Source organism: Somniosus microcephalus, unplaced genomic scaffold (assembly GCF_052327205.1).
Source record: "Somniosus microcephalus isolate GS21.2 unplaced genomic scaffold, FLI_Smic_1.0 unresolved_chr2, whole genome shotgun sequence".
Lineage (NCBI taxonomy): Eukaryota > Metazoa > Chordata > Chondrichthyes > Squaliformes > Somniosidae > Somniosus > Somniosus microcephalus.
Genome location: NW_028225180.1, coordinates 63,794,139 through 63,820,835, shown reverse-complemented (window position 1 = coordinate 63,820,835; position 26,697 = coordinate 63,794,139). Strand labels below are relative to the sequence as shown.

Below are 26,697 nucleotides of genomic sequence, written 5' to 3'. Positions count from 1 at the left end.
TATTTCCCAGAGTGTCTTTTGCTCTGGGTCTATTCCCCAGAGTCTCTTTTGCCCTGAGTCTATTCCCCAGAGTCTCTTTTGCCCTGAGTCTTTTCCCCAGAGTCTCTTTTGCCCTGAGTCTATTCCCCAGAGTCTCTTTTGTCCTGAGTCTATTCCCCAGAGTCTCTTTTGCCCTGAGTCTATTCCCCAGAGTCTCTTTTGCCCTGACTCTATTCCCCAGAGTCTCTTTTGCTCTTGGTCTATTCCCCAGAGACTCTTTTGCCCTGAGTCTATTCCCCAGAGACTCTTTTGCCCTGAGTCTATTCCCCAGAGTCTCTTTTGCCCGGAGTCTATTCCCCAGTGTGTCATTTGCCCTGAGTCTATTCCCCAGAGTCTCTTTTGCTCTGGGTCTATTCCCCAGAGTCTATTTTGCTCTGAGTCTATTCCCCAGAGACTCTTTTGCCCTGAGTCTATTCCCCAGAGTCTCTTTTGCCCTGAGTCTATTCCCCAGAGTCTCTTTTGCCCTGAGTCTATTCCCCAGAGTCTCTTTTGCTCTGGGTCTATTCCCCAGAGCCTATTTTGCCCTGAATCTATTCCCCAGAGTCTCTTTTGCTCTGGGTCTGTTCCCCAGAGCCTATTTTGCCCTGTGTCTATTCCCCAGAGTCTCTTTTGCTCTGAGTCTATTCCCCAGAGTCTCTTTTGCTCTGAGTCTATTCCCCAGAGTCTCTTTTGCCCTGAGTCTATTCCCCAGCGTCTCTTTTGCCCTGAGTCTATTCCCCAGAGTCTCTTTTGCTCTGGGTCTATTCCCCAGAGCCTATTTTGCCCTGAGTCTATTCCCCAGAGTCTCTTTTGCTCTGAGTCTATTCCCCAGAGTCTCTTTTGCTCTGAGTCTATTCCCCAGAGTCTCTTTTGCCCTGAGTCTATTCCCCAGCGTCTCTTTTGCCCTGAGTCTATTCCCCAGAGTCTCTTTTGCTCTGAGTCTATTCCCCAGACTCTCTTTTGCCCTGAGTCTATTCCCCAGAGTCTCTTTTGCCTTGAGTCTATTCCCCAGAGTCTCTTTTGCCCTGAGTCTATTCCCCAGAGTCTCTTATGCCCTGAGTCTATTCCCCAGAGTCTCTTTGCACTAAGTCTATTCCCCAGAGTCTCTTTTGCTCTGAATCTATTCCCCAGAGTCTCTTTTGCCCTGAGTCTATTCCCCAGAGTCTCTTTTGCTCTGGGTCTATTCCCCAGAGTCTCTTTTGCCCTGAGTCTATTCCCCAGAGTCTCTTTTGCTCTGGGTCTATTCCCCAGAGCCTATTTGGCCCTGAGTCTATTCCCCAGAGTCTCTTCTGCCCTGAGTCTATTCGCCAGAGTCTCTTTTGCCCTGAGTCTATTCCCCAGAGTCTCTTTTGCTCTGAGTCTATTCCCCAGAGTCTCTTTTGCCCTGAGTCTATTCCCTAGAGACTCTTTTGCCCTGAGTCTATTCCCCAGTGTCTCTTTTGCCCTGAGTCTATTCCCCAGAGTCTCTTTTGCCCTGAGTCTGTTCCCCACAGTCTCTTTTGCCCTGAGTCTATTCCCCACAGTCTCTTTTGCCCTGAGTCTATTCCACAGAGTCCCTTTTGCCCTGAGTCTATTCACCAGAGTCTCTTTTGCCCGGAGTCTATTCCCCAGAGTCTCTTTTGCCCTGAGTCTATTCCCCAGAGACTCTTTTGCCCGGAGTCTATTCCCCCGAGTCTCTTTTGCCCTGAGTCTGTTCCCCAGAGTCTCTTTTGCCCTGAGTCTATTCCCCAGAATCTCTTTTGCCCTGAGTCTATTCCCCGAGTCTCTTTTGCCCTGAGTCTATTCCCCAGAGTCTCTTTTGCCCTGAGACTGTTCCCCAGAGTCTCTTTTGCCCTGAGTCAATTCCCCAGAGTTTCTTTTGCTGTGAGTCTATTCCCCAGAGTCTCTTTTTCTCTGAGCCTATCCCCAGAGTCTCTTTTGCCCTGAGTCTATTCCCCAGAGTCTCTTTTGCCCTGAGTCTATTCCCCAGAGTCTCTTTTGCTCTGAGTCTATTCCCCAGAGTCTCTTTTGCCCTGAGTCTATTCCCCAGAGTCTCTTTTGCACTGAGTCTATTCCCCAGAGTCTTAATTGCACTGAGTCTATTCCCCAGAGTCTCTTATGCCCTGAGTCTATTCCCCAGAGTCTCTTTTGCCCTGAGTCTATTCCCCAGTGTCTCTTTTGCTCTGGGTCTATTCCCCAGAGTCTCTTTTGCCCTGAGTCTATTCCCCAGAGTCTCTTTTGCCCTGAGTCTATTCCCCAGAGTCTCTTTTGCCCTGAGTCTATTCCCCAGATTCTCTTTTGCCCTGAGTCTATTCCCCAGAGTCTCCTTTGCCCTGAGTCTATTCCCCAGAGTCTCTTTTGCCCTGAGTCTATTCCCCAGAGTCTCTTCTGCCCTGAGTCTATTCCCCCAGAGACTCTTTTGCCCTGAGTCTATTCCCCAGAGTCTCTTTTGCCCTGAGTCTATTCCCCAGAGTCTCTTTTGCCCTGAGTCTATTCCCCAGAGTCTCTTTTGCCCTGAGTCTATTCACCAGAGTCTCTTTTGCCCTGAGTCTATTCCCCAGAGTCTTTTGCCCTGAGTCTATTCCCCAGAGTCTCCTTTGCAGTGAGTCTATTCCCCAGAGTCTCTTTTGCCCTGAGTCTATAACCCAGAGTCTCTTTTGCCCTGAGTCTATTCCCCAGAGTCTCTTTTGCTCTGAGTCTATTCCCCAGAGTCTCCTTTACCCTGAGTCTATTCCCCAGAGTCTCTTTGCTCTGAGTCTATTCCCCAAGTCTCTTTGCTCTGAGTCTATTCCCCAGAGTCTCTTTTGCTCTGAGTCTATTCCCCAGAGTCTCTTTTGCCCTGAGTCTATTCCCCAGAGCCTCTTTTGCTCTGGGTCTATTCCCCAGAGCCTATTTTGCCCTGAGTCTATTCCCCAGAGTCTCTTTTGCTCTGAGTCTATTCCCCAGAGTCTCTTCTGCTCGGGGTCTATTCCCCAGAGTCTCTTATGCCCTGAGTCTATTCCCCAGAGACTCTTTTGCCCTGAGTCTATTCCCCAGAGACTATTTTGCCCTGTCTAGTCCGCAGAGTCTCTTTTGCCCTAAGTCTATTCCCCAGAGTCTCTTTTGCTCTGAGTCTATTCCACAGAGTCTCTTTTGCCCTGAGTCTATTCCCCAGTGTCTCTATTGCCCCGAGTCTATTCCCCAGAGTCTCTTTTGCCCTGAGTCTATTCCCCAGAGTCTCTTTTGCTCTGGGTCTATTTCCCAGAGTGTCTTTTGCTCTGGGTCTATTCCCCAGAGTCTCTTTTGCCCTGAGTCTATTCCCCAGAGTCTCTTTTGCCCTGAGTCTTTTCCCCAGAGTCTCTTTTGCCCTGAGTCTATTCCCCAGAGTCTCTTTTGTCCTGAGTCTTTTCCCCAGAGTCTCTTTTGCCCTGAGTCTATTCCCCAGAGTCTCTATTGCCCTGACTCTATTCCCCAGAGTCTCTTTTGCTCTTGGTCTATTCCCCAGAGACTCTTTTGCCCTGAGTCTATTCCCCAGAGACTCTTTTGCCCTGAGTCTATTCCCCAGAGTCTCTTTTGCCCGGAGTCTATTCCCCAGTGTGTCATTTGCCCTGAGTCTATTCCCCAGAGTCTCTTTTGCTCTGGGTCTATTCCCCAGAGTCTATTTTGCTCTGAGTCTATTCCCCAGAGACTCTTTTGCCCTGAGTCTATTCCCCAGAGTCTCTTTTGCCCTGAGTCTATTCCCCAGAGTCTCTTTTGCCCTGAGTCTATTCCCCAGAGTCTCTTTTGCTCTGGGTCTATTCCCCAGAGCCTATTTTGCCCTGAATCTATTCCCCAGAGTCTCTTTTGCTCTGGGTCTGTTCCCCAGAGCCTATTTTGCCCTGAGTCTATTCCCCAGAGTCTCTTTTGCTCTGAGTCTATTCCCCAGAGTCTCTTTTGCTCTGAGTCTATTCCCCAGAGTCTCTTTTGCCCTGAGTCTATTCCCCAGCGTCTCTTTTGCCCTGAGTCTATTCCCCAGAGTCTCTTTTGCTCTGGGTCTATTCCCCAGAGCCTATTTTGCCTTGAGTCTATTCCCCAGAGTCTCTTTTGCTCTGAGTCTATTCCCCAGACTCTCTTTTGCCCTGAGTCTATTCCCCAGAGTCTCTTTTGCCCTGAGTCTATTCCCCAGAGTCTCTTATGCCCTGAGTCTATTCCCCAGAGTCTCTTTGCACTAAGTCTATTCCCCAGAGTCTCTTTTGCTCTGAATCTATTCCCCAGAGTCTCTTTTGCCCTGAGTCTATTCCCCAGAGTCTCTTTTGCTCTGGGTCTATTCCCCAGAGTCTCTTTTGGCCTGAGTCTATTCCCCAGAGTCTCTTTTGCTCTGGGTCTATTCCCGAGAGCCTATTTGGCCCTGAGTCTATTCCCCAGAGTCTCTTCTGCCCTGAGTCTATTCGCCAGAGTCTTTTTGCCCTGAGTCTATTCCCCAGAGTCTCTTTTGCTCTGAGTCTATTCCCCAGAGTCTCTTTTGCCCTGAGTCTATTCCCTAGAGACTCTTTTGCCCTGAGTCTATTCCCCAGAGTCTCTTTTGCCCTGAGTCTATTCCCCAGAGTCTCTTTTGCCCTGAGTCTGTTCCCCACAGTCTCTTTTGCCCTGAGTCTATTCCCCACAGTCTCTTTTGCCCTGAGTCTATTCCACAGAGTCCCTTTTGCCCTGAGTCTATTCACCAGAGTCTCTTTTGCCCGGAGTCTATTCCCCCGAGTCTCTTTTGCCCTGAGTCTGTTCCCCAGAGTCTCTTTTGCCCTGAGTCTATTCCCCAGAATCTCTTTTGCCCTGAGTCTATTCCCCGAGTCTCTTTTGCCCTGAGTCTATTCCCCAGAGTCTCTTTTGCCCTGAGACTGTTCCCCAGAGTCTCTTTTGCCCTGAGTCTATTCCCCAGAGTCTCTTTTGCTGTGAGTCTATTCCCCAGAGTCTCTTTTGCTCTGAGCCTATCCCCAGAGTCTCTTTTGCCCTGAGTCTATTCCCCAGAGTCTCTTTTGCCCTGAGTCTATTCCCCAGAGTCTCTTTTGCTCTGAGTCTATTCCCCAGAGTGTCTTTTGCCCTGAGTCTATTCCCCAGAGTCTCTTTTGCACTGAGTCTATTCCCCAGAGTCTTAATTGCACTGAGTCTATTCCCCAGAGTCTCTTATGCCCTGAGTCTATTCCCCAGAGTCTCTTTTGCCCTGAGTCTATTCCCCAGTGTCTCTTTTGCTCTGGGTCTATTCCCCAGAGTCTCTTTTGCCCTGAGTCTATTCCCCAGAGTCTCTTTCGCCCTGAGTCTATTCCCCAGATTCTCTTTTGCCCTGAGTCTATTCCCCAGAGTCTTTTGCCCTGAGTCTATTCCCCAGAGTCTCCTTTGCCCTGAGTCTATTCCCCAGAGTCTCTTTTGCCCTGAGTCTATTCCCCAGAGTCTCTTCTGCCCTGAGTCTATTCCCCCAGAGACTCTTTTGCCCTGAGTCTATTCCCCAGAGTCTCTTTTGCCCTGAGTCTATTCCCCAGAGTCTCTTTTGCCCTGAGTCTATTCCCCAGAGTCTCTTTTGCCCTGAGTCTATTCACCAGAGTCTCTTTTGCCCTGAGTCTATTCCCCAGAGTCTTTTGCCCTGAGTCTATTCCCCAGAGTCTCCTTTGCAGTGAGTCTATTCCCCAGAGTCTTTTTTGCCCTGAGTCTATTCCCCAGAGTCTCTTCTGCCCTGAGTCTATTCCCCCAGAGACTCTTTTGCTCTGAGGGTATTCTTCAGAGTCTCTTTTGCCCTGAGTCTATAACCCAGAGTCTCTTTTGCCCTGAGTCTATTCCCCAGAGTCTCTTTTGCTCTGAGTCTATTCCCCAGAGCCTCCTTTACCCTGAGTCTATTCCCCAGAGTCTCTTTGCTCTGAGTCTATTCCCCAAGTCTCTTTGCTCTGAGTCTATTCCCCAGAGTCTCTTTTGCTCTGAGTCTATTCCCCAGAGTCTCTTTTGCCCTGAGTCTATTCCCCAGAGCCTCTTTTGCTCTGGGTCTATTCCCCAGAGCCTATTTTGCCCTGAGTCTATTCCCCAGAGTCCCTTTTGCTCTGAGTCTATTCCCCAGAGTCCCTTTTGCTCTGAGTCTATTCCCCAGAGTCTCTTTTGCTCTGAGTCTATTCCCCAGAGTCTCTTCTGCTCGGGGTCTCTTCCCCAGAGTCTCTTATGCCCTGAGTCTATTCCCCAGAGACTCTTTTGCCCTGAGTCTATTTCAAAGAGACTATTTTGCCCTGTCTATTCCGCAGAGTCTCTTTTGCCCTAAGTCTATTCCCCAGAGTCTCTTTTGCCCTGAGTCTATTCCACAGAGTCTCTTTTGCCCTGAATCTATTCCCCAGTGTCTCTATTGCCCCGAGTCTATTCCCCAGAGTCTCTTTTGCCCTGAGTCTATTCCCCAGAGTCTCTTTTGCTCTGGGTCTATTTCCCAGAGTGTCTTTTGCTCTGGGTCTATTCCCCAGAGTCTCTTTTGCCCTGAGTCTATTCCCCAGAGTCTCTTTTGCCCTGAGTCTTTTCCCCAGAGTCTCTTTTGCCCTGAGTCTATTCCCCAGAGTCTCTTTTGTCCTGAGTCTATTCCCCAGAGTCTCTTTTGCCCTGAGTCTATTCCCCAGAGTCTCTATTGCCCTGACTCTATTCCCCAGAGTCTCTTTTGCTCTTGGTCTATTCCCCAGAGACTCTTTTGCCCTGAGTCTATTCCCCAGAGACTCTTTTGCCTTGAGTCTATTCCCCAGAGTCTCTTTTGACCGGAGTCTATTCCCCAGTGTGTCATTTGCCCTGAGTCTATTCCCCAGAGTCTCTTTTGCTCTGGGTCTATTCCCCAGAGTCTATTTTGCTCTGAGTCTATTCCCCAGAGACTCTTTTGCCCTGAGTCTATTTCCCAGAGTCTCTTTTGCCCTGAGTCTATTCCCCAGAGTCTCTTTTGCCCTGAGTCTATTCCCCAGAGTCTCTTTTGCTCTGGGTCTATTCCCCAGAGCCTATTTTGCCCTGAGTCTATTCCCCAGAGTCTCTTTTGCCCTGAGTCTATTCCCCAGAGTCTCTTTTGCTCTGGGTCTGTTCCCCAGAGCCTATTTTGCCCTGAGTCTATTCCCCAGAGTCTCTTTTGCTCTGAGTCTATTCCCCAGAGTCTCTTTTGCTCTGAGTCTATTCCCCAGAGTCTCCTTTGCCCTGAGTCTATTCCCCAGCGTCTCTTTTGCCCTGAGTCTATTCCCCAGAGTCTCTTTTGCTCTGGGTCTATTCCCCAGAGCCTATTTTGCCCTGAGTCTATTCCCAAGAGTCTCTTTTGCCCTGAGTCTATTCCCCAGAGTCTCTTTTGCTCTGGGTCTGTTCCCCAGAGCCTATTTTGCCCTGACTCTATTCCCCAGAGTCTCTTTTGCTCTTGGTCTATTCCCCAGAGACTCTTTTGCCCTGAGTCTATTCCCCAGAGACTCTTTTGCCCTGAGTCTATTCCCCAGAGTCTCTTTTGACCGGAGTCTATTCCCCAGTGTGTCATTTGCCCTGAGTCTATTCCCCAGAGTCTCTTTTGCTCTGGGTCTATTCCCCAGAGTCTATTTTGCTCTGAGTCTATTCCCCAGAGACTCTTTTGCCCTGAGTCTATTCCCCAGAGTCTCTTTTGCCCTGAGTCTATTCCCCACAGTCTCTTTGCCCTGAGTCTATTCCCCAGAGTCTCTTTTGCTCTGGGTCTATTCCCCAGAGCCTATTTTGCCCTGAGTCTATTCCCCAGAGTTTCTTTTGCCCTGAGTCTATTCCCCAGAGTCTCTTTTGCTCTGGGTCTGTTCCCCAGAGCCTATTTTGCCCTGAGTCTATTCCCCAGAGTCTCTTTTGCTCTGAGTCTATTCCCCAGAGTCTCTTTTGCTCTGAGTCTATTCCCCAGAGTCTCTTTTGCCCTGAGTCTATTCCCCAGCGTCTCTTTTGCCCTGAGTCTATTCCCCAGAGTCTCTTTTGCTCTGGGTCTATTCCCCAGAGCCTATTTTGCCTTGAGTCTATTCCCCAGAGTCTCTTTTGCTCTGAGTCTATTCCCCAGACTCTGTTTTGCCCTGAGTCTATTCCCCAGAGTCTCTTTTGCCTTGAGTCTATTCCCCAGAATCTCTTTTGCCCTGAGTCTATTCCCCAGAGTCTCTTATGCCCTGAGTCTATTCCCCAGAGTCTCTTTGCACTGAGTCTATTCCCCAGAGTCTCTTTTGCTCTGAGTCTATTCCCCAGAGTCTCTTTTGCCCTGAGTCTATTTCCCAGAGTCTCTTTTGCTCTGGGTCTATTCCCCAGAGTCTCTTTTGCCCTGAGTCTATTCCCCAGAGTCTCTTTTGCTCTGGGTCTATTCCCCAGAGCCTATTTGGCCCTGAGTCTATTCCCCAGAGTCTCTTCTGCCCTGAGTCTATTCGCCAGAGTCTCTTTTGCCCTGAGTCTATTCCCCAGAGTCTCTTTTGCTCTGAGTCTATTCCCCAGAGTCTCTTTTGCCCTGAGTCTATTCCCCAGAGACTCTTTTGCCCTGAGTCTATTCCCCAGAGTCTCTTTTGCCCTGAGTCTATTCCCCAGAGTCTCTTTTGCCCTGAGTCTGCTCCCCACAGTCTCTTTTGCCCTGAGTCTATTCCCCACCGTCTCTTTTGCCCTGAGTCTATTCCACAGAGTCCCTTTTGCCCTGAGTCTATTCACCAGAGTCTCTTTTGCCCGGAGTCTATTCCCCAGAGTCTCTTTTGCCCTGAGTCTATTCCCCAGAGACTCTTTTGCCCGGAGTCTATTCCCCCGAGTCTCTTTTGCCCTGAGTCTGTTCCCCAGAGTCTCTTTTGCCCTGAGTCTATTCCCCAGAATCTCTTTTGCCCTGAGTCTATTCCCCAGAGTCTCTTTTGCCCTGAGACTATTCCCCAGAGTCTCTTTTACCCTGAGTCTATTCCCCAGAGTCTCTTTTGCTCTGAGTCTATTCCCCAGAGTCTCTTTTGCTCTGAGCCTATCCCCAGAGTCTCTTTTGCCCTGAGTCTATTCCCCAGAGTCTCTTTTGCCCTGAGTCTATTCCCCAGAGTCTCTTTTGCTCTGAGTCTATTCCCCAGAGTCTCTTTTGCCCTGAGTCTATTCCCCAGAGTCTCTTTTGCACTGAGTCTATTCCCCAGAGTCTTATTTGCACTGAGTCTATTCCCCAGAGTCTCTTATGCCCTGAGTCTATTCCCCAGAGTCTCTTTTGCCCTGAGTCTATTCCCAAGAGTCTCTTTTGCCCTGAGTCTATTCCCCAGAGTCTCTTTTGCCCTGAGTCTGTTCCCCAGAGTCTCTTTTGCCCTGAGTCTATTCCCCAGAGTCTCTTTTGCTCTGGGTCTATTCCCCAGAGCCTATTTTGTCCTGAGTCTATTCCCCAGAGTCTCTTTTGCTCTGAGTCTATTCCCCAGAGTCTCTTTTGCCCTGAGTCTATTCCCCAGATTCTCCTTTGCCCTGAGTCTATTCCCCAGAGTCTCTTTTGCTCTGGGTCTATTCCCCAGAGTCTCTTTCACCCTGAGTCTATTCCCCAGAGTCTCGTATGCCATGAGTCTTTTCCCCAGAGTCTCGTTTGCCATGAGTCTATTCGCCAGAGTCTCTTTTGCTCTGGGTCTATTCCCCAGAGTCTCTTTTGCCCTGAGTCTATTCCCCAGAGTCTCTTTTGCTCTGGTCTATTCCCCAGGGTCTCTTTTTCCCTGAGTCTATTCCCCAGAGACTCATTTGCCCTGAGGCTATTCCCCAGAGTCTCTCTTGCCCTGAGTCTATTCCCCAGAGTCTCTTTTGCCCTGAGTCTGTTCCACACAGTCTCTTTTGCCCTGAGTCTATTCCCCAGAGTCTCTTTTGCCCGGAATCTATTCCCCAGAGTCTCTTTTGCCCTGAGTCTATTCCCCAGAGTTTCTTTTGCTCTGGGTCTATTCCCCAGAGTCTCTTTCACCCTGAGTCTATTCCCCAGAGTCTCCTATGCCCTGAGTCAATTCCCCAGAGTCTTGTTTGCCCTGACTCTATTCGCCAGGGTCTCTTTTGCTCTGGGTCTATTCCCCAGAGTCTCTTTTGCCCTGAGTCTATTCCCCAGAGTCTCTTTTGCTCTGGTCTATTCCCCAGAGTCTCTTTTGCCCTGAGTCTATTCCCCAGAGACTCATTTGCCCTGAGTCTATTCCCCAGAGTCTCTCTTGCCCTGAGTCTATTCCCCAGAGTCTCTTTTGCCCTGAGTCTGTTCCCCACAGTCTCTTTTGCCCTGTGTCTATTCCCCAGAGTCTCTTTTGCCCTGAGTCTATTCCCCAGAGTCTCTTTTGCCCGGAATCTATTCCCCAGAGTCTCCTTTGCCCTGAGTCTATTCCCCAGAGTCTCTTTTGCCCTGAGTCTATTCCCCCGAGTCTCTTTTGCCCTGAGTCTATTCCCCAGAGTCTCTTTTGCCCTGAGTCTATTCCCCAGAGTCTCTTTTGCACTGAGTCTATTCCCCAGAGTCTCCTTTGCCCTGAGTCTATTCCCCAGAGTCTCTTTTGCTCTGGGTCTATTCCCCAGAGTCTCTTTTGCCCTGAGCCTATTCCCCAGAGTCTCTTATGCCCTGAGTCTATTCCCCAGAGTCTCGTTTGCCCTGAGTCTATTCGCCAGAGTCTCTTCTGCCCTGAGTCTATTCCCCAGAGTCTCTTTTGGCCTGAGTCTATTCCCCAGAGTCTCTTTTGCTCTGGGTCTATTCCCCAGAGTCTCTTTTGCCCTGAGTCTATTCCCCAGAGTCTCTTTTGCCCTGAGTCTATTCCCCAGAGTCTCTTTTGCTCTGGTCTATTCCCCAGAGTCTCTTTTGCCCTGAGTCTATTCCCCAGAGACTCATTTGCCCTGAGTCTATTCCCCAGAGTCTCTCTTGCCCTGAGTCTATTCCCCAGAGTCTCTTTTGCCCTGAGTCTGTTCCCCACAGTCTCTTTTGCCCTGTGTCTATTCCCCAGAGTCTCTTTTGCCCTGAGTCTATTCCCCAGAGTCTCTTTTGCCCGGAATCTATTCCCCAGAGTCTCCTTTGCCCTGAGTCTATTCCCCAGAGTCTCTTTTGCCCTGAGTCTATTCCCCCGAGTCTCTTTTGCCCTGAGTCTATTCCCCAGAGTCTCTTTTGCCCTGAGTCTATTCCCCAGAGTCTCTTTTGCACTGAGTCTATTCCCCAGAGTCTCCTTTGCCCTGAGTCTATTCCCCAGAGTCTCTTTTGCTCTGGGTCTATTCCCCAGAGTCTCTTTTGCCCTGAGCCTATTCCCCAGAGTCTCTTATGCCCTGAGTCTATTCCCCAGAGTCTCGTTTGCCCTGAGTCTATTCGCCAGAGTCTCTTCTGCCCTGAGTCTATTCCCCAGAGTCTCTTTTGGCCTGAGTCTATTCCCCAGAGTCTCTTTTGCTCTGGGTCTATTCCCCAGAGTCTCTTTTGCCCTGAGTCTATTCCCCAGAGTCTCTTTTGGCCTGAGTCTATTCCCCAGAGTCTCTTTTGCTCTGGGTCTATTCCCCAGAGTCTCTTTTGCCCTGAGTCTATTCCCCAGAGTCTCTTTTGCTCTGGGTCTATTCCCCAGAGTCTCTTTTGCCCTGAGTCTATTCCCCAGAGTCTCTTTTGCTCTGGGTCTATTCCCCAGAGTCTCTTTTGCTCTGGGTCTATTCCCCAGAGTCTCTTTTGCCCTAAGTCTATTCCCCAGAGTCTCTTTTGGCCTGAGTCTATTCCCCAGAGTCTCTTTTGCTCTGGGTCTATTCCCCAGAGTCTCTTTTGCCCTGAGTCTATTCCCCAGAGTCTCTTTTGCTCTGGGTCTATTCCCCAGAGTCTCTTTTGCCCTGAATCTATTCCCCAGAGTCTCTTTTGCCCTGAGTCTATTCCCCAGAGTCTCTTTTGCCCTGAGTCTATTCCCCAGAGTCTCTTTTGCCCTGAGTCTCTTCCCCAGTGTCTCTTTTGCCCTGAGTCTATTCCCCAGAGTCTCTATTGCACTGACTCTATTCCCCGGAGTCTCTTTTGCTCTGAGTCTATTCCCCAGAGACTCTTTTGCCCCGAGTCTATTCCCCAAAGTCTCTTTTGCCCTGAGTCTATTCCCCAGCGTCTCTTTTGCTCTGTGTCTATTCCCCAGAGCCTATTTTGCCCTGAGTCTATTCCCCAGAGTCTCTTTTGCTCTGAGTCTACTCCCCAGAGCCTATTTTGCCCTGAGTCTATTCCCCAGAGTCTCTTTTGCTCTGAGTCTATTCCCCAGAGTCTCTTTTGCCCTGAGTCTATTCCCCAGAGACTCATTTGCCCTGAGTCTATTCCCCAGAGTCTCTCTTGCCCTGAGTCTATTCCCCAGAGTCTCTTTTGCCCTGAGTCTGTTCCCCACAGTCTCTTTTGCCCTGAGTCTATTCCCCAGCGTCTCTTTTGCTCTGAGTCTATTCCCCAGAGACTCTTTTGCCCTGAGTCTATTCCCCAGAGTCTCTTTTGCCCTGAGTCTATTCCCCAGCGTCTCTTTTGCTCTGTGTCTATTCCCCAGAGCCTATTTTGCCCTGAGTCTATTCCCCAGAGTCTCTTTTGCTCTGAGTCTACTCCCCAGAGCCTATTTTGCCCTGAGTCTATTCCCCAGAGTCTCTTTTGCCCTGAGTCTGTTCCCCACAGTCTCTTTTGCCCTGACTCTATTCCCCAGAGTCTCTTTTGCTCTGAGTCTATTCCCCAGAGACTCTTTTGCCCTGAGTCTATTCCCCAGAGTCTCTTTTGCCCTGAGTCTATTCCCCAGCGTCTCTTTTGCTCTGTGTCTATTCCCCAGAGCCTATTTTGCCCTGAGTCTATTCCCCAGAGTCTCTTTTGCTCTGAGTCTACTCCCCAGAGCCTATTTTGCCCTGAGTCTATTCCCCAGAGTCTCTTTTGCTCTGAGTCTATTCCCCAGAGTCTCTTTTGCTCTGAGTCTATTCCCCAGAGTCTCTTTTGCCCTGAGTCTATTCCCCAGAGTCTCTTTTGCCCTGGGTCTATTCCCCAGAGTCTCTTTTGCTCTGGGTCTATTCCCCAGAGCCTATTTTGCCCTGAGTCTATTCCCCAGAGTCTCTTTTGCCCTGAGTCTATTCCCCAGAGTCTCTTTTGCCCTGAGTCTATTCCCCAGAGTCTCTTTTGCCCTGAGTCTATTCCCCAGAGTCTCTTTGCACTGAGTCTGTTCCCCAGAGTCTCTTATGCCCTGAGTCTATTCCCCAGAGTCTCTTTTGCCCTGAGTCTATTCGCCAGAGTCTCTTTTGCTCTGGGTCTATTCCCCAGAGTCTCTTTTGCCCTGAGTCTATTCCCCAGATTCTCCTTTGCCCTGAGTCTATTCCCCAGAGTCTCTTTTGCTCTGGGTCTATTCCCCAGAGTCTCTTTCACCCTGAGTCTATTCCCCAGAGTCTCTTATGCCATGAGTCTTTTCCCCAGAGTCTCGTTTGCCCTGAGTCTATTCGCCAGAGTCTCTTTTGCTCTGGGTCTATTCCCCAGAGTCTCTTTTGCCCTGAGTCTATTCCCCTGAGTCTCTTTTGCTCTTGCTATTCCCCAGGGTCTATTTTTCCCTGAGTCTATTCCCCAGAGGCTCATTTGCCCTGAGTCTATTCCCCAGAGTCTCTCTTGCCCTGAGTCTATTCCCCAGAGTCTCTTTTGCCCTGAGTCTGTTCCACACAGTCTCTTTTGCCCTGAGTCTATTCCCCAGAGTCTCTTTTGCCCGGAATCTATTCCCCAGAGTCTCTTTTGCCCTGAGTCTATTCCCCAGAGTTTCTTTTGCTCTGGGTCTATTCCCCAGAGTCTCTTTCACCCTGAGTCTATACCCCAGAGTCTCCTATGCCCTGAGTCAATTCCCCAGAGTCTTGTTTGCCCTGACTCTATTCGCCAGGGTCTCTTTTGCTCTGGGTCTATTCCCCAGAGTCTCTTTTGCCCTGAGTCTATTCCCCAGAGTCTCTTTTGCTCTGGTCTATTCCCCAGAGTCTCTTTTGCCCTGAGTCTATTCCCCAGAGACTCATTTGCCCTGAGTCTATTCCCCAGAGTCTCTCTTGCCCTGAGTCTATTCCCCAGAGGCTCTTTTGCCCTGAGTCTGTTCCCCACAGTCTCTTTTGCCCTGAGTCTATTCCCCAGCGTCTCTTTTGCCCTGTGTCTATTCCCCAGAGTCTCTTTTGCCCTGAGTCTATTCCCCAGAGTCTCTTTTGCCCGGAATCTATTCCCCAGAGTCTCTTTTGCCCTGAGTCTATTCCCCAGAGTCTCTTTTGCCCTGAGTCTATTCCCCCGAGTCTCTTTTGCCCTGAGTCTATTCCCCAGAGTCTCTTTTGCCCTGAGTCTATTCCCCAGAGTCTCTTTTGCACTGAGTCTATTCCCCAGAGTCTCCTTTGCCCTGAGTCTATTCCCCAGAGTCTCTTTTGCTCTGGGTCTATTCCCCAGAGTCTCTTTTGCCCTGAGTCTATTCCCCAGAGTCTCTTATGCCCTGAGTCTATTCCCCAGAGTCTCGTTTGCCCTGAGTCTATTCGCCAGAGTCTCTTCTGCCCTGAGTCTATTCCCCAGAGACTCTTTTGCCCTGAGACTATTCCACAGAGACTCTTTTGCCCTGTCTATTCCGCAGAGTCTCTTTTGCCCTAAGTCTATTCCCCAGAGTCTCTTTTGGCCTGAGTCTATTCCCCAGAGTCTCTTTTGCTCTGGGTCTATTCCCCAGAGTCTCTTTTGCCCTGAGTCTATTCCCCAGAGTCTCTTTTGCTCTGGGTCTATTCCCCAGAGTCTCTTTTGCCCTGAGTCTATTCCCCAGGGTCTCTTTTGCCCTGAGTCTATTCCCCAGAGTCTCTTTTGCCCTGAGTCTATTCCCCAGTCTCTTTTGCCCTGAGTCTCTTCCCCAGAGTCTCTTTTGCCCTGAGTCTATTCCCCAGAGTCTCTATTGCCCTGACTCTATTCCCCAGAGTCTCTTTTGCTCTGAGTCTATTCCCCAGAGACTCTTTTGCCCTGAGTCTATTCCCCAGAGTCTCTTTTGCCCTGAGTCTATTCCCCAGCGTCTCTTTTGCTCTGTGTCTATTCCCCAGAGCCTATTTTGCCCTGAGTCTATTCCCCAGAGTCTCTTTTGCTCTGAGTCTACTCCCCAGAGCCTATTTTGCCCTGAGTCTATTCCCCAGAGTCTCTTTTGCTCTGAGTCTATTCCCCAGAGTCTCTTTTGCTCTGAGTCTATTCCCCAGAGTCTCTTTTGCCCTGAGTCTATTCCCCAGAGTCTCTTTTGCCCTGAGTCTATTCCCCAGAGTCTCTTTTGCTCTGGGTCTATTCCCCAGAGCCTATTTTGCCCTGAGTCTATTCCCCAGAGTCTCTTTTGCCCTGAGTCTATTCCCCAGCGTCTCTTTTGCCCTGAGTCTATTCCCCAGAGTCTCTTTTGCCCTGAGTCTATTCCCCAGAGTCTCTTTGCACTGAGTCTGTTCCCCAGAGTCTCTTATGCCCTGAGTCTATTCCCCAGGGTCTCTTTTGCGCTGAGTCTATTCCCCAGAGTCTCTTTTGCCCTGAGTCTATTCCCCAGAGTCTCTTTTGCCCTGAGACTATTCCCCAGAGTCCCTTTTGCCCCGAGTCTATTCCCCAGAGTGTCTTTTGCCCTGAGTCTATTCCCCAGAGTCTCTTTTGCCCTGAGTCTATTCCCCAGAGTCTCTTTTGCTCTGAGTCTATTCCCCAGAGTCTCTTTTGCTCTGAGTCTATTCCCCAGAGTCTCTTTTGCCCTGAGTCTATTCCACAGAGTCTCTTTTGCTCTGGGTCTATTCCCCAGAGCCTATTTTGCCCTGAGTCTATTCCCCAGAGACTCTTCTGCCCTGAGTCTATTCCCCAGAGTCTCTTTTGCCATGAGTCTATTCCCCAGAGTCTCTTTTGCTCTTAGTCTATTCCCCAGAGTCTCTTTTGCCCTGAGTCTATTCTCCAGAGACTCTGTTGCCCTGAGTCTATTCCCCAGAGTCCCTTTTGCCCTGAGTCTATTCCCCAGAGTCTCTTTTGCCCTGAGTCTATTCCCCAGGGTCTCATTTGCCCTGAGTTTATTCCCCAGAGACTCATTTGCCCTGAGTCTATTCCCCAGAATCTCTTTTGCCCTGAGTCTATTCCCCAGAGTCTCTTTTGCCCTGAGTCTGTTCCCCACAGTCTCTTTTGCCCTGAGTCTATTCCCCAGAGTCTCTTTTGCCTGAGTCTATTCCCCAGAGTCTCTTTTGCCCTGAGTCTATTTCCCAGAGTCTCTTTTGCCCGGAGTCTATTCCCCAGAGTCTCTTTTGCCCTGAATCTATTCCCCAGAGTCTCTTTTGCCCTGAGTCTATTCCCCCGAGTCTCTTTTGCCCTGAGTCTATTCCCCAGAGTCTCTTTTCCCCTGAGTCTATTCCCCAGAGTCTCTTTTGCCTTGAGTCTATTCCCCAGAGTCTCTTTTGCCCTGAGTCTCTTTCCCAGAGTCTCTTTTGCCCTAAGTCTATTCCCCAGAGTCTCTTTTGCCCTAAGTCTATTCCCCAGAGTCTCCTTTGGCCTGAGTCTATTCCCCAGAGTCTCTTTTGCTCTGGGTCTATTCCCCAGAGTCTCTTTTGCCCTGAGTCTATTCCCCAGAGTCTCTTTTGCTCTGGGTCTATTCCCCAGAGTCTCTTTTGCCCTGAGTCTATTCCCCAGAGTCTCTTTTGCCCTGAGTCTATTCCCCAGAGTCTCTTTTGCCCTGAGTCTATTCCCCAGAGTCTCTTTTGCCCTGAGTCTCTTCCCCAGAGTCTCTTTTGCCCTGAGTCTATTCCCCAGAGTCTCTATTGCCCTGACTCTATTCCCCAGAGTCTCTTTTGCTCTGAGTCTATTCCCCAGAGACTCTTTTGCCCTGAGTCTATTCCCCAGAGACTCTTTTGCCCTGAGTCTATTCCCCAGCGTCTCTTTTGCTCTGGGTCTATTCCCCAGAGCCTATTTTGCCCTGAGTCTATTCCCCAGAGTCTCTTTTGCTCTGAGTCTACTCCCCAGAGCGTATTTTGTCCTGAGTCTATTCTCCAGAGTCTCTTTTGCTCTGAGTCTATTCCCCAGAGTCTCTTTTGCTCTGAGTCTATTCCCCAGAGTCTCTTTTGCCCTGAGTCTATTCCCCAGAGTCTCTTTTGCCCTGAGTCTATTCCCCAGAGCCTATTTTGCCCTGAGTCTATTCCCCAGAGTCTCTTTTGCCCTGAGTCTATTCCCCAGAGTCTCTTTTGCCCTGAGTCTATTCCCCAGAGTCTCTTTTGCCCTGAGTCTATTCCCCAGAGTCTCTTTGCACTGAGTCTATTCCCCAGAGTCTCTTATGCCCTGAGGCTATTCCCCAGAGTCTCTTTTGCTCTGAGTCTATTCCCCAGAGTCTCTTTTGCCCCGAGTCTATTCCCCAGAGTGTCTTTTGCCCTGAGTCTATTCCCCAGAGTCTCTTTTGCCCTGAGTCTATTCCCCAGAGTCTCTTTTGCTCTGAGTCTATTCCCCAGAGTCTCTTTTGCCCTGAGTCTATTCCCCAGAGTCTCTTTTGCTCTGTGTCTATTCCCCAGAGTCTCTTTTGCTCTGAGTCTATTCCCCAGAGTCTCTTTTGCCCTGAGTCTATTCCACAGAGTCTCTTTTGCTCTGGGTCTATTCCCCAGAGCCTATTTTGCCCTGAGTCTATTCCCCAGAGACTCTTCTGCCCTGAGTCTATTCCCCAGAGTCTCTTTTGCCCTGAGTCTATTCCCCAGAGTCTCTTTTGCTCTGAGTCTATTCCCCAGAGTCTCTTTTGCCCTGAGTCTATTCCCCAGAGTCCCTTTTGCCCTGAGTCTATTCCCCAGAGTCTCATTTGCCCTGAGTTTATTCCCCAGAGACTCATTTGCCCTGAGTCTATTCCCCAGAATCTCTTTTGCCCTGAGTCTATTCCCCAGAGTCTCTTTTGCCCTGAGTCTGTTCCCCACAGTCTCTTTTGCCCTGAGTCTATTCCGCAGAGTCTCTTTTGCCTGAGTCTATTCCCCAGAGTCTCTTTTGCACTGAGTCTATTTCCCAGAGGCTCTTTTGCCCGGAGTCTATTCCCCAGAGTCTCTTTTGCCCTGAATCTATTCCCCAGAGTCTCTTTTGCCCTGAGTCTATTCCCCAGAGTCTCTTTTGCTATGAGTCTATTCCCCAGAGTCTCTTTTGCTCTGAGTCTATCCCCAGAGTCTCTTTTGCCCTGAGTCTATTCCCCAGTGCCTCTTTTGCACTGAGTCTATTCCCCAGAGTCTCTTTTGCTCTGAGTCTATTCCCCAGAGTCTCTTTTGCTCTGAGTCTATTCCCCAAGAGTCTCTTTTGCCCTGAGTCTATTCCCCAGAGTCTCTTTTGCTCTGGGTCTATTCCCCAGAGTCTCTTTTGCTCTGGGTCTATTCCCCAGAGTCTCTTCTGCTCTGGGTCTATTCCCCAGAGTTCCTTTTGCCCTGAGTCTATTCCCCAGAGTATCTTTAACCCAGAGTCCATTCCCCAGAGTCTCTTTTGCCCTGAGTCTATACCCCAGAGTCTATTTTGCCCTGAGTCTATTCCCCAGAGTCTCTTTTGCCCTGAGTCTATTCCCCAGAGTCTCTTTTGCTCTGGGTCTATTCCCCAGAGTCTCGTTTGCTCTGAGTCTATTCCCCAGAGTCTCTTTTGCCCTGAGTCTATTCCCCAGAGTCTCTTTTGCCCTGAGTCTATTCCCCACAGTCTCTTTTGCCCTGAGTCTATTCCCCAGAGTCTCTTTTGCCCTGAGTCTATTCCCCAGAGTCTCTTTTGCTCTGAGTCTATTCCCCAGAGTCTCTTTTGCTCTGAGTCTATTCCCCAGAGTCTCTTTTGCCCTGAGTCTATTCCCCAGAGTCTCTTATGCCCTGAGTCTATTCCCCAGAGTCTCTTTTGCCCTGGGTCTATTCCCCAGAGTCTCTTTTGCCCTGAGTCTATACCCCAGAGTCTCTTTTGCCCTGAGTCTATTCCCCAGAGTCTCTTTTGCCCTGAGTCTATTCCCCAGAGTCTCCTTTGCCCTGAGTCTATTCCCCACAGTCTCTTTTGCCCTGAGTCTATTCCCCAGAGTCTCTTTTGCCCTGAGTCTATTCCCCAGAGTCTCTTTTGCTCTGAGTCTATTCCCCAGAGTCTCTTTTGCTCTGAGTCTATTCCCCAGAGTATCTTTTGCCCTGAGTCTATTCCCCAGAGTCTCTTATGCCCTGAGTCTATTCCCCAGAGTCTCTTTTGCCCTGAGTCTATTCCCCAGAGTCTCTTTTGCCCTGAGTCTATACCCCAGAGTCTCTTTTGCCCTGAGTCTATTCCCCAGAGGCTCTTTTGCTCTGAGGCTATTCCCCAGAGTCTCTTTTGCTCTGGGTCTATTCCCCAGAGTCTCTTCTGCTCTGGGTCTATTCCCCAGAGTTCCTTTTGCCCTGAGTCTATTCCCCAGAGTCTCCTTTACCCTGAATCTATTCCCCAGAGTCTCGTTTGCCCTGAGTCTATTCCCCAGAGTCTCTTTTGCCCTGAACCTATTCCCCAGTGTCTGTTTTGCTCTGAGTCTATTCCCCAGAGTCTCTTTTGCCCTGAGTCTATACCCCAGGGTCTCTTTTGCACTGAGTCTATTCCCCAGAGTATCTTTAACGCAGAGTCTATTCCCCTGAGTCTCTTTTGCCTTGAGTCTATTCCCCAGAGTCTCTTTTGCCCTGAGTATATTCCCCAGAGTCTCTTTTGCCCTGAGTCTATTCCCCAGAGTCTCTTTTGCTCTGGGTCTATTCCCCAGAGTCTCGTTTGCCCTGAGTATATTCCCCAGAGTCTCTTTTGCCCTGAGTCTATTCCCCAGAGTCTCTTATGCCCTGAGTCTATTCCCCAGAGTCTCTTTTGCCCTGAGTCTATTCCCCAGAGTCTCTTTTGCCCTGAGTCTATACCCCAGAGTCTCTTTTGCCCTGAGTCTATTCCCCAGAGTCTCTTTTGCCCTGAGTCTATTCCCCAGAGTCTCTTTTGCCCTGAGTCTATTCCCCACAGTCTCTTTTGCCCTGAGTCTATTCCCCAGAGTCTCTTTTGCCCTGAGTCTATTCCCCAGAGTCTCTTTTGCTCTGAGTCTATTCCCCAGAGTCTCTTTTGATCTGAGTCTATTCCCCAGTGTCTCTTTTGCCCTGAATCTATTCCCCACAGTCTCTTTTGCCCTGAGTCTATTCCCCAGAGTCTCTTTTGCCCTGAGTCTATTCCCCAGAGTCTCTTTTGCTCTGAGTCTATTCCCCAGAGTCTCTTTTGCTCTGAGTCTATTCCCCAGAGTCTCTTTTGCCCTGAGTCTATTCCCCAGAGTCTCTTATGCCCTGAGTCTATTCCCCAGAGTCTCTTTTGCCCTGAGTCTATTCCCCAGAGTCTCTTTTGCCCTGAGTCTATACCCCAGAGTCTCTTTTGCCCTGAGTCTATTCCCCAGAGTCTCTTTTGCTCTGAGGCTATTCCCCAGAGTCTCTTTTGCTCTGGGTCTATTCCCCAGAGTCTCTTCTGCTCTGGGTCTATTCCCCAGTGTTCCTTTTGCCCTGAGTCTTTTCCCCAGAGTCTCCTTTACCCTGAATCTATTCCCCAGAGTCTCGTTTGCCCTGAGTCTATTCCCCAGAGTCTCTTTTGCCCTGAATCTATTCCCCAGTGTCTCTTTTGCTCTGAGTCTATTCCCCAGAGTCTCTTTTGCCCTGAGTCTATACCCCAGGGTCTCTTTTGCACTGAGTCTATTCCCCAGAGTATCTTTAACCCAGAGTATGTTCCCCTGAGTCTCTTTTGCCTTGAGTCTATTCCCCAGAGTCTCTTTTGCCCTGAGTCTATTCCCCAGAGTCTCTTTTGCTCTGAGTCTATTCCCCAGAGTCTCTTTTGCTCTGAGTCTATTCCCCAGAGTCTCTTTTGCCCTGAGTCTATTCCCCAGAGTCTCTTATGCCCTGAGTCTATTCCCCAGAGTCTCTTTTGCCCTGAGTCTATTCCCCAGAGTCTCTTTTGCCCTGAGTCTATACCCCAGAGTCTCTTTTGCCCTGAGTCTATTCCCCAGAGGTTCTTTTGCTCTGAGGCTATTCCCCAGAGTCTCTTTTGCTCTGGGTCTATTCCCCAGAGTCTCTTCTGCTCTGGGTCTATTCCCCAGAGTTCCTTTTGCCCTGAGTCTATTCCCCAGAGTCTCCTTTACCCTGAATCTATTCCCCAGAGTCTCGTTTGCCCTGAGTCTATTCCCCAGAGTCTCTTTTGCCCTGAACCTATTCCCCAGTGTCTGTTTTGCTCTGAGTCTATTCCCCAGAGTCTCTTTTGCCCTGAGTCTATACCCCAGGGTCTCTTTTGCACTGAGTCCATTCCCCAGAGTATCTTTAACCCAGAGTCTATTCCCCTGAGTCTCTTTTGCCTTGAGTCTATTCCCCAGAGTCTCTTTTGCCCTGAGTATATTCCCCAGAGTCTCTTTTGCCCTGAGTCTATTCCCCAGAGTCTCTTTTGCTCTGGGTCTATTCCCCAGAGTCTCGTTTGCCCTGAGTATATTCCCCAGAGTCTCTTTTGCCCTGAGTCTATTCCCCAGAGTCTCTTATGCCCTGAGTCTATTCCCCAGAGTCTCTTTTGCCCTGAGTCTATTCCCCAGAGTCTCTTTTGCCCTGAGTCTATACCCCAGAGTCTCTTTTGCCCTGAGTCTATTCCCCAGAGTCTCTTTTGCCCTGAGTCTATTCCCCAGAGTCTCTTTTGCCCTGAGTCTATTCCCCACAGTCTCTTTTGCCCTGAGTCTATTCCCCAGAGTCTCTTTTGCCCTGAGTCTATTCCCCAGAGTCTCTTTTGCTCTGAGTCTATTCCCCAGAGTCTCTTTTGATCTGAGTCTATTCCCCAGTGTCTCTTTTGCCCTGAGTCTATTCCCCACAGTCTCTTTTGCCCTGAGTCTATTCCCCAGAGTCTCTTTTGCCCTGACTCTATTCCCCAGAGTCTCTTTTGCTCTGAGTCTATTCCCCAGAGTCTCTTTTGCTCTGAGTCTATTCCCCAGAGTCTCTTTTGCCCTGAGTCTATTCCCCAGAGTCTCTTATGCCCTGAGTCTATTCCCCAGAGTCTCCTTTGCCCTGAGTCTATTCCCCAGAGTCTCTTTTGCCCTGAGTCTATACCCCAGAGTCTCTTTTGCCCTGAGTCTATTCCCCAGAGTCTCTTTTGCTCTGAGGCTATTCCCCAGAGTCTCTTTTGCTCTGGGTCTATTCCCCAGAGTCTCTTCTGCTCTGGGTCTATTCCCCAGAGTTCCTTTTGCCCTGAGTCTTTTCCCCAGAGTCTCCTTTACCCTGAATCTATTCCCCAGAGTCTCGTTTGCCCTGAGTCTATTCCCCAGAGTCTCTTTTGCCCTGAATCTATTCCCCAGTGTCTGTTTTGCTCTGAGTCTATTCCCCAGAGTCTCTTTTGCCCTGAGTCTATACCCCAGGGTCTCTTTTGCACTGAGTCTATTCCCCAGAGTATCTTTAACCCAGAGTATGTTCCCCTGAGTCTCTTTTGCCTTGAGTCTATTCCCCAGAGTCTCTTTTGCCCTGAGTATATTCCCCAGAGTCTCTTTTGCCCTGAGTCTATTCCCCAGAGTCTCTTTTGCTCTGGGTCTATTCCCCAGAGTCTCGTTTGCTCTGAGTCTATTCCCCAGAGTCTCTTTTGCCCTGAGTCTATTCCCCAGAGTCTCTTTTGCCCTGAGTCTATTCCCCACAGTCTCTTTTGCCCTGAGTCTATTCCCCAGAGTCTCTTTTGCCCTGAGTCTATTCCCCAGAGTCTCTTTTGCTCTGAGTCTATTCCCCAGAGTCTCTTTTGCTCTGAGTCTATTCCCCAGAGTCTCTTTTGCCCTGAGTCTATTCCCCAGAGTCTCTTATGCCCTGAGTCTATTCCCCAGAGTCTCTTTTGCCCTGAGTCTATTCCCCAGAGTCTCTTTTGCCCTGACTCTATTCCCCAGAGTCTCTTATGCCCTGAGTCTATTCCCCAGAGTCTCTTTTGCCCTGAGTCTATTTCCTAGAGTCTCTTTTGCCCTGAGTCTATTCCCCACAGTCTATTTTGCCCTGAGTCTATTCCCCAGAGTCTCTTTTGCCCTGAGTCTATTCCCCAGAGTCTCTTTTGCTCTGAGTCTATACCCCAGAGTCTCTTTTGCTCTGAGTCTATTCCCCAGAGTCTCTTTTGCCCTGAGTCTATTCCCCAGAGTCTCTTTTGCCCTGAGTCTCTCTCTCTCGACACTGTCTCTCCCTCAGTCTCTCTCTCTCTGCCCTAGCCCCTCTGCCAGACTCTATCTCTCCCCAGTCTCTCTCTCTCTCCGAGCCCGTCTGCCAGTCTCTATCTCTATCCCCCTGACTCTCTCTCTCTCACCTAGCTACTCTGCCAGACTCTATCACTCCCCCAGTCTCTATCTCTCTCCCCTAGCCCCACTGCTAGACTCTATCTCTCCCCAGTCTCTCTCTCTCCCCGGACTCTCTCTCTCGCCAGTCTCCCTCTCTATCCCCTAGAACCTCTGCCAGAATCAATCTCTCCCCAGTCTCTCTCTCTCTCTCCTAGCCCCTCTGCCAAACTCTATCTCTCCCCCCAGTCTCTCTCTCTCCCCTAGCCCATCTGCCAGACCCTATCTCTCCCCAGTCTCTCTCTCTCTCCCAGCCCGTCTGCCAGTCTCTATCTCTATCCCCCAGTCTCTCTCTCTCTCCTCTAGCTACTGTGCCAGACTCTATCACTCCCCCAGTCTCTATCTCTCTCCCCTAGCCACTCTGCTAGTCTCTATCTCTCCCCCAGTCTCTCTCTCTCCCCAGACTCTCTCTCTCACCAGTCTCCCTATCTATCCTCTAGCTTCTCTGCCAGACTCTATCTCTCCCCCAGTCTCTCTCTCTCTCCCCTAGCCCCTCTGCCAGACTCTATCTCTCCCCAGTCTCTCTCTCTCTCCCAGCCCGTCTGCCAGTCTCTATCTCTATCCCCCAGTCTCTCTCTCTCTCCCCTAGCCCCTCTGCCAGTCTCTATCTCTCCCCAGTCTCTCTCTCTCTCCCAGCCCGTCTGCCAGTCTCTATCTCTATCCCCCAGTCTCTCTCTCTCTCCCCTAGCCCCTCTGCCAGACTCTATCTCTCCCCAGTCTCTCTCTCTCTCCCAGCCCGTCTGCCAGTCTCTATCTCTATCCCCCAGTCTCTCTCTCTCTCCCCTAGCCCCTCTGCCAGACTCTATCTCTCCCCAGTCTCTCTCTCTCTCCCAGCCCGTCTGCCAGTCTCTATCTCTATCCCCCAGTCTTTCTCTCTCTCCCCTAGCCCCTCTGCCAAACTCTATCTCTCCCCCAGTCTCTCTCTCACTCCCGTAACACCTCTGCCAGACACCATCTCTCCCCCAGTCTCTCTCTCTCTCCCCTCGCCCCTCTGCCAGACTCTATCTCTCCCCCAGTCTCTCTATCTCCCCTTGCCCCTCTGCCAGACTCTATCTCTCCCCCGGTCTCTCTCTCTCTCCCCTAGCCCCTCTGCATGACTCTATCTCTCCCCAGTCTCTGTCTCTCTGTCCTAACCCCTCTGACATACTCTATCTCTCCCCAGTATCTCTCTCTCGCCAGACTCTCTCCCACAGTCTCTCACTCTCTCCGAGTCCCTCTGCCAGACTCTAACTCTCCCCACGTCTCTCTCTCTCTCTCCACTAGCCTCTCTGCCAGACTCTATATATCTCCCCCAGTCTCTCTCCCTCCCCTAGCCTCTCTGCCAGACTATCTCTCACCCCCAGTCTCTCTCTCTCCCCAAACCTCTCTGCCAGACTCTATCTCTCCCCCAGTTTCTCTCTCTCTCCCCTAGCGACTCAACCAAACTCTATCCCTCCCCCAGTCTCCCCCTCTTGCCCATTGCCCCTCTGCCAGACTCTATCTCTCTCCCAGTCTCTCTCTCGCCCCCAGCCCCTCTGCCAGAGTCTATCCCTCCCCCATTCTCCCTCTCTCGCCCATTGCTTCCACATCACTTCCGCTGTCTCTCTCTCACTCCCCCAGCCACTCTGCCAAACTCTATCTCTCCCCCAGCCTCTCTCTCTCTCCCGCAGCCCCTCTGCCAGACTCTATCACTTCCTCAGTCTCTCTCTCTCGCCAGTCTCACTCACCCAGTCTCTCTCTCGCCCCTGGACCTTCTGCCAAACTATCTCTCTACCCCAGTCTCTCTCTCTCTTCCCTAGCCTCTCTGCCAGACTCTATTTCTCCCCCAGCCTATCTCTCTCTCCCCTAGCACCTCTGCCAGACTCTATCTCTCCCCCAGTCTCTCTCTCTCGCCAGTCTATCTCCCCCAGTCTCTCTCTCTCCCCAGCCCCTCTGCCAGACTCTATCTCTCCCCCAGTCTCTCTCTCTCTCCCCTAGCCCCTCTGCCAAACATTCAAAGACTGAATGGATGAGCTACAGAATTTGTTCATCCCAGTTTGGCATAATTTTTTTTTAAAACGGTGACTCAACCGTGGCTAACAAGGGAAATTAGGGATAGCATAAGATCCAAGGAGAGGACATATAAATTGGCTAGAAAAAGCAATAATCCTGAGGATTGGGAGCAGTTTAAGAGTCAACAAAGGAGGACAAAGGGATTAATTAAGAAAGGGAAAATAGAATATGAGAGTAAGCTAGCATGGAACATAAAAACTGACTGTAAAAGCTTTTATAGATATGTGAAGAGAAAAAGATTGGTGAAGTCAAACGTAGGTCCCTTACAGTCAGAGTCAGGGGAATTTATAATGGGAAACAAGGAAATGGCAGACCAACTAAATACATACTTTGGTTCTGTCTTCACAAAGGAGGACACAAATAACCTCCCAGAGATGCCGGGGAACATAGGGTCTGATGAAAGAGAGGAACTGAAAGAAATCAGTATTTGTAGGAAAATGGTGTTAGGAAAATTGATGGGACTGATGGCCAATAAATCCCCAGGGCCTGATGGCCTACATCCCAGGGTACTTAAGGAAGTGGCCCTAGAGAGTAGATGCATTACTGGTCATCTTCCAGAACTCGATAGACTCTGGAACGGTACCCATGGATTGGAGGGTAGCTAATGTTACCCCACAATTCAAAAAATGTGGTAGAGTAAAAGTGGGGAATTATAGACCAGTAAGCCTGACATCGGTAGTGGGGAAAATGCTAGAGTCTATTATAAAAGGTGTAATAGCAGAGCACTTGGAAAGCAGTGACAGGATCAGACAAAGTCAATATGGATTTACAAAAGGTAAATCATGCTTGACTAATCTACTCGAATTTTTTGAGGATGTAACTGGTAAAATAGATAAGGGAGAACCAGTGGATGTGTTGTGTTTGGACTTTCAGAAGGCTTTCAATAAGGTCCCACATAAGAGATTAGCGTGCAAAATTAAGGCACATGGGATTGGGGGCAAGGTATTGACTTGGATAGAGAACTGGTTGGTGGACAGAAAGCAAAGAGTTGGAATAAATGGGTCATTTTCCGAGTGGCAGGCAGTGACTAGTAGGGTACCGCAAGGATCGGTCCTAGGACCCCAGCTGTTCACAATATATATTAATGATCTGGACAAGGGAATTGGATGTAATACCTCCAAATTTGCAGACGACACAAAGCTGGGCGGGAGGGTAAGCTGCAAGGAGGATGTTGGGAAACTCCAGTACGATTTGGACAGGTTGGGTGATTGGGCAGAAACATGGCAAATACACTATAATGTGGATAAATGTGAGGCTATCCACTTTGGTGGCAAAAACAGGAAGGCAGATTATTATTTGAATGGCAATAGATTGGGAGAAGGGGAAGTGCAAAGGGACCTGGATGTCCTTGTGCACCAGTCACTGAAGGGTAAGCATGCAGGTGCAGCAGGCGGTAAAGAAGGCAAATGGTATGTTGGCCTTCGTAGCAAGAGGGTTCGAGTACAGGAACAAGGATGTCATGCTACATTTGTACAGGGCCTTGCTGAGACCGCACCTTGAGTATTGTGTGCAGTTTTGGTCA

At 49.8% G+C, this 26,697-nt stretch overlaps 1 pseudogene across 1 annotated transcript in view; it reads right to left on the bottom strand.

Moving 5' to 3' along the window:
• Window positions 1–26,697, bottom strand: part of LOC147092727 (NACHT, LRR and PYD domains-containing protein 3-like) — a 1,209,123-nt pseudogene that overhangs the window by 471,905 nt on the left and 710,521 nt on the right. The window lies entirely within an intron of this gene.